Consider the following 12,334-nt stretch of genomic DNA (forward strand, 5'->3'; position numbering starts at 1 on the left):
ATACAGTTTAAACAGCTTTTTCAAAACTATTTACAATCATATTATTTGTTGTCATTTCATGGAATTAGGCATAATCCAAATTTAATATAAGTACTATGAAAAAAGAACTAGAGGGAGATATAATCTATTTTTTAATACGATTCTTTGATCACAACCAACTAACTCTTGAGATAAACTGGGAATGCAGTAGACATCCCTTTATGATGCTCATACAGAAGCACATTTCCAAGCAATCTTACATTACAAAGTTGTTGCTGGCATCCTATAAAGGGAAAAAATAATTATTTTGCATGGTTACGTTATCTTGAAGCTGTATTCGATAAAAAATTCTGAAACGAGAAAGCTCACTTTAATACTTATCCAGGCAAGACATTTTACTTCCATATAAAAGACATGGCATTTCGGGCCTATTGAGCCCCACTTGCCCGGATAAGGGTTAAAACAGTAAAAGAAAACGCAGCAGCATAAGGTACTGTTGGTTGGGAGCACTCTGAAGACCACCATGTGTTCGTTGTTCTCTGATAATACCATCAATACAGATAGAATTATTTCTACGAGTATGGCTATGTCCAACGAAATAAGGATTGAGAGACCTTTTAGATGCTCTCAGTGAAACAAATGCAATTTTAGAGCCACAACCAAATACTAGGAACGCTAAGGAAGAAATTCCTCTTATTAAAAAAAGAATGGAGGGACAATTCTTGTTAACAAATTCTGCTTAACAATGGAGGAGGAAGATATATGAAAGGTTGTGTTATATATACAATACATTTAGTTTTTATCTAAGCATGAAAATAAATATTATGACCACATTTGTACTACATTTACTTTCAAACAAACCAGTTTTTTATTGATTCACAAAAAATTTTTATTGATTACGATTTACAATTAACCCATTCGCAGATACGACTAATATGCATGTACTTACAAAGGGAAATTACTGTCTGCATATGAAGATGTGTCCACAAATGTGTTAATACAATATTTACAATAAAATTATATTATAGAATACTTACAATAAAATTAAACTCAATATACACATTGATATTCAAGATTAGTTATTTCCAATTTTTTGTAATTCTATATTATTTGGGTGAAAATCTTATGTCCAGAGCTCTTTGGCAAACCAAACGTATCCCCAGCAACAAATTCTCTGGTTTACTTAGCATCCACATCATAAACATTAATTTTTTCCAATAGAATTATTCTGTTTTCAAATTGGTGGATATGACCAATACAATTAAATAGTTCCTGGAAATATAACAATATAATATACATGATGTTATTAATTTGTTATACAATTTTACCTGGAAAGTAGTTCTGGACATATGAAAATGTTCTCTAAATTGGATATTGAATTATGGTTTATATATATTTAATTTCATCTCATCCTTCTGGAATAATTTGAGGTAGGTACATCTGCTAAATGTATAACGGCATTTGCTAATTTCGTCCCCAAACAAAAGTTCTTCAAGAATATTATCCATTTTAGTTTAGACAGTTTCAGTTTTATTTAAAAACAAAACTGTCTAGGTTATAAATTATATAAACAAAGAATAAAAACATAAACAAATGGAACACAGAACACTCTCAATCGAATGTCAAACGTCAGTCGTTCACTAGTAAAAAAACTGTCAGCGTTTCAGCGCAAATTAATCGGATTGCACTCGGATTATTCTGGTGAACGCGACCAATATCGTGTAAAGTTACTATGTATTTGTTTTGGACCCAGTTCTGCTTATCAGGACAAATTCAAAGAAAACCTAATTACGGGATTAGTCGATTATCCCGTACAAACTGTCTGAAAGGGCAGTAACCCAGTAATTGAACGTGAAATACGGCGACACCGTGTAATTTTAAGTGTCACCACCGAATTACATGAAAATTGGGATTTAGGTTCTACTTACACTCCGCTTTAAATTTGGACTTGTTCCGTTGGTTGACTTTACTTAGGGGGTCAAAGTCACCAGTCACCCCTTCGTGGGGATGAAAAACCAAACTGAAATAAGTCCGGAAATGGATAATTTTAAGCAACTTTTGTTCTATAGAGTTATTTAACTAAGTCTTTTCTAAGTTTAACTAAGTTTTTAACTACTTTTCGAGTTATTTGCGAGTGAAAATGTTTATTTTTCAACCACTTTTTCAGGCGGTTTCTCGCAGATAACTCAAAAAGTAAGTATTTTATCGAAACAATATTCGTATTAAAAATGTAGCTTATAAAAGTGAAAAAAGGGTATATCAGTGAAGTTTATAGACCTAGTAAAAGCAAAGTTGTAGCTCATGAAAAATACGTTCTTATTCGTCAAATTAAAATTCGAATATTTCAACGTGAAATAATCAACGAAATAAAACACTTTTCCGGGAAAAACTCATTAAATATTTTTTTAAATATTAAAAAAAGCTTTATTTTTTTTATAAAAGTTTCTAGCATCAAATCTAAGGAAGTAACGCTCAAAATAAATCTGATTTATTTGGTTTTGGTAAAAAATCGTGAAAATCGCCCCCTAATTGGCAGCCCAAATGAAATTAATAATTACCGCTTTACAGTTTACTTTTTGAAAGGGTTGTAGTAGAAAGGGCTTGAATGAGTCACTACTCACGAGTGTATGCCAACTTTAAACAAGCATATCTTCACCAATTTTGTCATACAGAAAAACAAAATAAAACTAAAATATTTACAAAAACAAAACCTATATTTTTCTACTCTTTGAGATTTTTCGTATCCCTAATACTTTTTAAGTTACTTTTAAAATTACAAAAAAAATTACTATAAAACCAATTTTAATTTAGTAAAGTAAATGGTAAAGCGTCAACGAATAATTTCATTTGAGGTGCTAAATAGGGGGACATTTTGAAGATTTTTTTTACCAAAAAATAAAGGGACCAATTTTATTTCGAGCGTAACTTGCTTAGTTTTGATGTTAGAAACTTTTATAAAAAATAAAAATAAAGCTATTTTTAAACCCTTTAAAAAAGTTATATTGAGTTTTCCCCGAAAAGTACTTCATTTTTTGTTTATTTCACGTTGTAAAATTTGATTTGGAGTTTGACAAATAAGAACGTATTTTTCATGAGCTCTTACTTTGCTTTTAATGGATCTATAGACTTGTGAATACACAATTTTTTTTCGATAAAATATTTACTTTTAGAGCTATTTGCGAAAAACTGTCAGAAACTGTGTTTTTTTTGTTGAAAAATAAATATCCACAAGGAAAAATTTCCTGTAGCTGTCTGTATACCATTAATTACAAGTAAAATTTAATAAAAAATTTTTGGCTTGGTAAAAGGTATATTAGTTTAAAAACCCCTATAGGGGGCTCAAACATAGAAACAAAACGTTTTCGCTCTGTAACAAGAGCATCGTCAGTGTTACAAGAACATGGTGAGCCAGCCAAAAAATACAAAGGTCAAAGTTTACCTGTCACCTCTTGTAACATAATGACCTTATGTTACCTATTGACCCACTTACCAAGTGTGGGAGTCATATGTTGCCCTAGGGCCGTAGCCATATGAATTTTATGCATCCTTTGGATTTTTCCATGTTGGCATCTATATAAGACTTTTAGTCTGTTTTTGAAAGGCTTTGACCTTTGTATTTTTTGGTTGGCTCACCATGTTCTTGTAACACTGATGATGCTCTTGTTACAGAGCGAAAACGTTTTGTTTCTATGTTTGAGCCCCCTATAGGGGTTTTTAAACTAATATACCTTTTACCAAGCCAAATACCAATAACTTGAAAATTATTGACTAAGTTAAAAACTCTATAGAACAAAAGTTGCTTAATATTAGTCAATTTATCCATTTCGGGATTTATTTTAAAAGTATCTTTTTTCACCCCTGAGAAGGGGGGGGGGCATACGTTATGCTCTTCAAAACCTTATAAAATCGAAACAACTAACATGACGTACAAAGATACAAGTAGGTATATAAAACAATAATACGACCCGTATTGATGTATGAACGAGAAACGTGGACGATATCAAAGGCAAACGAAGGTAGACTACGTGGTTGGGAAAGAAAAATCCTAAGGAACATTTTTGGGCCTGTGCTTGATGACGCAGCAGGACAATATAGGATAAGAACTAACAAAGAGCTCGAAGGACTATACCCAGACGCCAACGTCATATAAGAAATAAGGTCCAGAAGACTCCAATGGGCAGGACACCTCAGAAGACATTCTGAGCAAAGAACAGTAAGCCTGGTATGGGAGGAAGTCAACTGGAAGAAAACCACGTGAACCCCCTCGACTCTGGTGGCGACATAATATTATATAACAGCAGACCTAAAAGCTATGGGCATGGAGAATTGGATAGAGCAGGGCTTCCCAAACTTATTCGTACTGTGACGCCCTGGGGACTTTGCTATTTTTTGAGACGCCCCTCAACCCAACCCAATAATACTTACCAATTTTAGTACTAGCCTAGTAACAGGTTATAACAAAAACACTATTTGAATATTTATAATTTTTATTAGAATTTAAAAACGACATCAAAACAGGCACAAAACTAAAAAGGGATATTTATTTATGTAACTGGCTGGTTAATGTGACGGATATGCTTGCTTTTTTGAGCACAGCTTATGAAACCGGGGCTCTAGTTTGGAAATTGCCACTCTCATTTCTTTTTTGTTTATGTTTGACCTGTACTTGTTTTTAATTACTGTCACTGCAGAAACGTCCGTTTCGCACAAAAACCTTCAACACAGCAGTGCTGATGGCATGATATTCATGAGAAACTGAGCTCCAACATTCAAACAGTTTGTCTTTGTCGTATTAAAGCTTTAGGTTGGAATCACAGGACAATTCTAGTTGTTCTTCTTCCTTTGTAGAAAGTGTCGATGGTCTGGATGACTGGAAATGGTTTCTGACTCATTCATATTGTTCCAGATCTTCGGGAAAATGTTTCTCAAAGTGTTCTCTCAATGATAACATGTGTTGTGTAAACATTTTTTTAAAAGAGGAATCGAGGATTTCTTTTGATTTCTAAAGCAGAGAAACAGTCAATTTCTTAATCTTCTAAGTTTCTCTTCCATAAAATTTTATCTACCAATTGCAGGATATTGAGGATATGAGTATAGTTTCCCTGCAAAGACTTATTAAGGCCATTTAATTTGTTAAATATGTCACAGAGGTGTGCTTATTTTATTATAAACTATGAATTAATAAAGTTTTGCGCATCGTTATGTGATTCTGTATGCAGATACGTGTAAAATTCATTTCTTAATTCGTGTACACGTGTGAGTACGTTGCCTTTAAACAGCCAACGAAATTTGCAATAATAAATTAAAGAGGAGTGCTCGGCCCGCATATTTTCACAAGTTTATAAAAAAGTCGAAGACGAAGTAGTTTTCAATCCAAATAGTAAATTGAAAATATTAAAAATATTTACTAAAAGATTTTTAAATTGAAAACTTATTGGTACACTTTCCTGGTGACACCTCCAAGACTTCTACAATTTGCAAGTCAAATGGATGCTGCAGTGAAGACGAGAGGGAAGGAATTCTACACTATGCAATTCACATCCCCCGTCTGCAGCTGGTAAAATTCCAACGGAAAAATGCACCTAGTTACTCTACGGAGTAATACGACTACAAAATAAAAATGTATACCATTTTTATTCAGTTGCAATGCGAAGGCAAAACAATCTTACTTTTCAATTAGAATACGGAGTGCAGTCCAGTCCCTTGAATCGCGATTTTCGGCTCTTATTGGAGCCTTCATCGGAAGGAACGTAGGCACTGTTCTCCATATTTTAACTGATTCGTATCGAGAGGTTTTCCCACCCATTGCAACTGAAGTGATGAAAGTAGGTGGCTAGCGCCATCTGGCATTGAAAGACGAAGTAGTTTTCAATCCTAATAGTAAATTATTAATATTGAAAATATTAAAAATATTACTAAAAGATTTTTAAATTGAAAACTTATTGGTACACTTTCCTGGTGACACCTCCAAGACTTCTACAATTTGCAAGTCAAATGGATGCTACAGTGAAGACGAGAGGGAAGGAATTCTACACTATGCAATTCACATCCCCCGTCTGCAGCTGGTAAACGGGGGCAGAGTTATAGACCAATAATTAAAAAAAAAACACGATTTGGGGGCGCCATTTTGTTAATAAAAAAAGTAGCGCACTGTCTGCGGACTTTGCATACCTATATTATTAATATATAGGATCATAATATTCGATTCCAGCAATAAAATTGCTGGTAAATACCCTTTCTTTGTACTTTACTAATTAGATCAGCGTATTATAACTATTTTTTTTTCAAAATTTAAAGATTATGCAGAAAAACGAAAAATTTATATTTTGTCGATAAAATATTAAATAAGCATCTCATCTTTATAATCTTTATAAGTTTGATCAATGTATCATGATTATTTTGGTTATTATTGCGATCGTAAATTGTTAATTAACAATTGAATTGTTGCTAAAATATTCGTTTAATTTTCACCGGCTTCTGGAATTACAATCTGTACCAAGAAAGCTTTGATGTCACTAAGTTATTTAATTATTAATTGATAATTACTTACCTAAAACTTTATTTGAAAATTAGAGTTTTTGTTGGGATAATCCGCATTTTCCGAGGAAAATTTTGGTCGGATCAAATCGGGAAAACATGTCTCTATGCAGAATTTAATTTCGGTGAATTTTTATTTGAGTGTTTTTGTTGTAAAGTTAAAATCTTCGGAGTTATAGAGCAATAATTGAAAAAAATACGATTTGTCGGCGCCATTTTGTTTATAAAAAAAGTAGCACACTATCTGCGGACTTTGCATAACTATATTATTAATATATAGGATCTTATAATTCGATTCCTGCAATAAAATTGCTGGTAAATAACTTTTCCATGAATTTAGCTAATTAGCCCAGAGTATTTACCGGGCTATACTAAAGTTGGTGAATGCGATTGCGGAGCAGAGCACAATGTAGGTCCTTTATTACGTTTTTTCAAACGTGTCAGATTCACGAAAGTCGCGGGAGCCATGACAACGGTGTCGTCTTGAATAGAGGATCAAAATAAATAGTAGGAGTATTTATTTCGATTTAGTCCGAAATATAATTTCATATTTGGGATCAATTCAATTTTGCAGTCTTTCGAAACGTTCCGAAAAAATATTTCAGATGTCTCCTTGTTATATAAAGATCAGTTTCTTCCGTCGCAAAATATTTGTCATAATAAATTGGAAAGGCAAAAAAGTTTTTATCTATAAAGTCAACTGTAACTTCAAAAGATATTAAACATTAGGTGAATTTGGAAACATTTTTACATCAATTATGTTAAAACGATTTTTTGTTGATTTTATACAATGATATAGCCACAGTCTGGAACAAATATACATAAGTGAGGTAGATAAAATGGTTATGGCTAAAAAATGGCTAAATAATAATACCAGCGCAAACAAGAAATAAAATTCTTGTTCAAAATATAATATTAATTTCAATCTTTCTAGAACGCCGTCATTAAAATACACTGCGCGTTAGAGAAAACGGGACACCCTCAAAATAGGTCATTTTTGATGTCTTGAATTTCCTAAACCTGTTGTCCAATTTAAGTGATTTTTTAATAGGTTATAGCTTTATTATTTAACGATATCGCTATAATAATATTGCGGTGTTCTCGAATTGAGGACCGCTTACCTGAACAGCCAAAATAAGTGCACCGAATTACGGACCGTACGAGAGATAGGCAGGTAGGTAGATTAAGGTAGGTAATTAGGGTTAATGAGGGTCCGATTCTTTAACGATCGTTGGATGCAGGTTTCATCTTGGCCAAGCTTGCTACAGGAAAATACAGAGTTTAGGCTTGGCTAAAGAATATCAAGATGGAAAAAGTGAAAGTGGAAAGTGGCTGAGGTGTCTTTTTGGACTATCTTTTTTAAAACCAGAGGAGGTTGGAGAATGTTTTGCTTTGGATTTAGCTGAATTTCAGCCAAATCATCTGCATAAAGCCGCGTTAGATTTTGCAAACTATTTAATAGACAATTATGTTGGTGAAAATTCTTTATTTCCATCAACACTTTGGGTTGAAGCAGCTGTAACTACAAAAAATTCTACAAATGCATGCGAGTCCTTTCACTTTCTGGCTGTAATATTGTTGTAGTCAGATAAACTGTCATGTGTACCGGGTGTACCAATTAAACTGTGTTTTTTTCTCAAAGTTCACCACACCCTGTGGAATATTCTAGCATTTATAAAATAATGAAATTTAAACCCAATTATAGGCTCAGGTTTTCCTAACATTATGGTTTTTGATCCATTAGCTTATGTTGGATAATAAAAAAGTTAGGTGCTTTAACAACTAGCCATGTTCTTCATCAATACAGGGTGTTTCTGAATAAGTGCGACAAACTTTAAGGGAGTAATTCTGCATGAAAAAATAACGACTGTTTGCTTGATTATCATATGTCCGCAAATGCTTCGCTTCCGAGATACGGGATGTTGGATTTTTTCTTACAAACTGACGATTTATTTACTGCTCTAAAACCGGTTGAGAAATGCAAATGAAATTTGGTAAGTTTTAAGAGGTACTTATTGCGCATTTTTTGACATAAGGTACATGCAGCCAATATGGCCATGCTAATACGTTTTATTTTTTTACATAATAATGTTTTCAGTTTTTCAAAACTTTTGATATGCTATAGTATAAACTACATTATTAGACATATATTCTAAGTAATTAAAAGTCAACCGTAAGAACCGTTACAAAAATATGAGTAATATAAGATATAATATGAGTTGGCCATATTGCCAACCGGGTGTATGGCAATAAGGCCATACAAAATATTCATTATGTACAGAATTACAAAAAAATGTTATTCGGGAATAACTGAAATAAAAGGTCAAAATAATAACATAAGCTCAAAAATTAATTTATTATGACAGGTCAATATAGGGTAACTGCAAAAACAAATTTTTTATTCATAAAAATGAAATTTTTATCCACAATCTGGACACATGAAAATTTCTATGACATCGTCTTTAGTGAGTCCCATGCACTCCTCATGGACGTAAGCATTGCATTTAACAAAAAGTCCTTCAAAAAGTAAATTAATTCTATGTGGCGATCTAAATATTGACTACTCCAGTGTGTGTGCTGCTCAAGAATCTCTTCATTCTATCTTTGATTCCTTTGGTATAGGTATGCATGTAAATTCTCCAACCAGAATAACTAAAACTAGCTCTAGTATCATTGACTATGTCGTATCGTCTTTAGCTCCAAATTCTACTGACTGTACTGTTTTCAACTCAGGTTTCTCTGATCATGAAGCAGTATTGACTACATTTTGGTTAAAATCAAAAAATAATAGTGAAAACACGCAACGAAAATTGTTCCGTGTCTTTGGAGAACAAAATTTTCTAACATTTAAACACCTATGTCAAACAACTGACTGGGACTTCCGCTCTGTTGATGTCGACATCGAGTTTTCTAGATTCATAAAGTTATTGTCTGGTCTGGCATACGAATCCTTTCCTCTTAGGCCCATCAAAACTAAACATCGTAAACCCTGGTCAACTAGAGGTCTACGTATATCTGCAAAGAACATGCGTTCATTATCGTACCTAAAAAAATTCTCGGACAACATATCCTTCCATGATTACGTTAGGCTTTACAAGAAAATTTACCATAAAGCCATAAAAGCCGCCAAGGAAATTTATTACAATGCGAGGCTGGCTAAATCAGGTAATGTTGCTAAGGAAACGTGGTCTATCGTAAATGAACTGAGAGATAAGACTTCTTCTCCCACCACAATCCCGACTTCTACTGAGACCCTGAACAATTACTTTGTAAATGTGGCAAAAAATTTAACAAATACTATACCTCCTTCTCAGGATCCGATTTCATATCTTTCTCATAGGAATGTAAATAGTTTCTTTTTTACACCCATAGTATTAGGTGAACTACGCTCTACAATAAATGCCATTAAAAATAAATCGTCATCTGGGACTGATGGCCTCACTCTTAAAATGTTTTCTGCTCTACCTGATTGCACTTTAAACCATCTTACTACCTTAATAAACAGGTCATTCGAAACTGGAGTTTTTCCAAGCTGCCTTAAGACAGCGATAATTATTCCTATACATAAAGGAGGCGATAAAGATCTTGCTTCGAATTATCGCCCTATTGCACTCCTGCCCACGTTGTCGAAGATAATTGAAAGTCTGGTAAAAAAAAGAATCTTATCTTTTCTGTTGAAATACAAATTGCTTACTCCACATCAATTTGGATTCCTGAGTGACAAATGCACGAATGATGCTATGTTCTTCCTTTTCGATCATGTTTACTCCAGTCTAAACAACCATCACTCTACAGCAACAATTTTCTGTGATTTCTCTAAAGCATTCGATTGTGTAAACCATAACATCTTGACTGACAAATTACAGCACTATGGATTTAGGGGAAATGCTCTTAAATGGCTTAAATCATATCTTAATAAAAGAAGTCAGTTTGTGAGGGTTGACACGAAGACGTCTTCTTGCATGCCATTAGAATGTGGGGTACCTCAGGGTTCAGTTCTAGGCCCTATATTGTTTCTGATATACATAAATGACATCTCTAGTCTGAACATTAAAGGTAAAATATGTCTCTTTGCAGATGATGATGATACTAGTATTACTTGGAGTAACATGGATATTATGGATCTTCGCAATACCATAGCTACAGACCTAGTCACCATTAAATCGTGGTGCGATTCGAATCTCCTGTTATTTAACTTTTCTAAAACCAAAGTCCTACCTTACAACAGTATGATGCAACCTTTAGTACTTAATAACAACAGTCTAGAGGTAGTTGAATCGGTGAAGTTCTTAGGGCTTATTGTGGATAAGTCTCTAAAATGGAACTTGCACATTGATGCCTTACACAAAAAATTAAGTTCTGCTTGTTTTGCGCTAAGATCAGTTGCTACGGAAATGAATTTGTCAACATCTAGGACCGTTTATTATGCCCTTTTTGAGTCTCATCTTCGGTACGCCCTTCCATTCTGGGGTACGTGTTGTGCGACTCAATTTGAGCGTATTTTTAAACTACAAAAGAGAGCTCTTCGTTACTCCCTGAGACTCAATAGCAGAGTTCATTGCCAAGAATTCTTTAAAAAATTTAAAATATTAACTCTTCCTTCTTTGTTTGTTTTTGAATCCGTTTGTTTAATCCGCAAACATGCATCAGAAGGTCCAGAGAGACCCACTCATAACTATCCCCTTAGAAACATGGATCATAATCTTTATCTGCCAACCCCACGGTCTGAGCTGGTTAAGTGCTCTATACTATACAATTCGAGAAAAATGTACAATCACCTGCCATCTAACATCAAATCTATTGCAGCATTTCCCGCTTTTCGCAAGGCCTTGAAAGCTTATTTGCTGGAGAAAGCTTTTTATACAGTGAATGACTTTTTTATAAACGATTTGAATTCAGCAAATTGACTTGTAGGATTATTACTTTCGAGTACTTGTGTACATATTTGCAGCGGCATAGAACTTTTGATTTACTTTCCCTTTGCCCTTTCCTCGTTTGCCTTCTTTTTGCTCTGACGTTGTATACTTATTGTTTGCAAAATTTTTAATTTTTTAATGTGTACTTAATAACTGTAAAATTATATTAAGTAGTATAACTCACGCCATTTACTTGGTGTCTGTTTCTGTTTGTAGTTTTTTACTATTTTTTGTTTTTTATTGTATTTTTTATTTTGTATAAGCTTTGTCCACAAATTGTTAAAATTTTTTGACAATAAAGCATACCTTACTTACTAACACATAAGCGCATATCTGCTTGTCTATCTTCCCTGCAGAGTTTACAATACCAAGACTCATTTAAAATTTTACATTGTGGTTTTGGTGCTCTAGATATTTTTGATTTTTTTTTGATATTCGTACTTGATACTGAAATATCCTTAATAGACAAGGCGAAAACGGCGGGTTCGAAGGGAAAAATATTCCCATGAGATTTTTTTGCATAATCATATTCGTGAGATATCCCAGAATAAGGTTCAAGAAGTCGCCCACGTGAAAAGTGGGCCAATTTTTTTTTAACATTTTTTTTTTAATCAAATTGCAATTATCAATATTTTTGGCCCGAACAATTTTTTCTTTAATTTTTTGGACAATTCGGGACAAAAAAGGTCTCTTACAATTTTTCTCTAAAGTTGATCGTTTTCGACTTATAAACAATTTAAAATTGAAAAAAACGAAAAATGGCGATTTTCAAGGCTTAATAACTCGGTTAAAAGTTATTATTATGAAAGTCAATATATGACTAAATCAAAGTTTAAAGACCCCCCTACAAGATCCTGGAGAAATTTTTGTCATTATTTTATTAGTAAGCTGTTATTTTTAAG

The 12,334-nt window shown here is 33.3% G+C and overlaps 1 protein-coding gene and 1 long non-coding RNA gene across 4 annotated transcripts in view; both read right to left on the reverse strand.

The window, feature by feature from the left end:
* The window catches only part of LOC114345196 (cardioacceleratory peptide receptor), a 370,854-nt gene that overhangs the window by 62,378 nt on the left and 296,142 nt on the right, over positions 1–12,334 (reverse strand). The window lies entirely within an intron of this gene.
* Positions 844–1,690, reverse strand: LOC126881826 (uncharacterized). Its single transcript, XR_007697016.1, has 2 exons — positions 1,308–1,690; positions 844–1,251 (listed from the first exon to the last, which is right to left on the reverse strand). It is a non-coding gene; the product is annotated as an uncharacterized LOC126881826 (long non-coding RNA).

This window comes from Diabrotica virgifera, chromosome 3 (assembly GCF_917563875.1).
Source record: "Diabrotica virgifera virgifera chromosome 3, PGI_DIABVI_V3a".
Classification (NCBI taxonomy): domain Eukaryota; kingdom Metazoa; phylum Arthropoda; class Insecta; order Coleoptera; family Chrysomelidae; genus Diabrotica; species Diabrotica virgifera.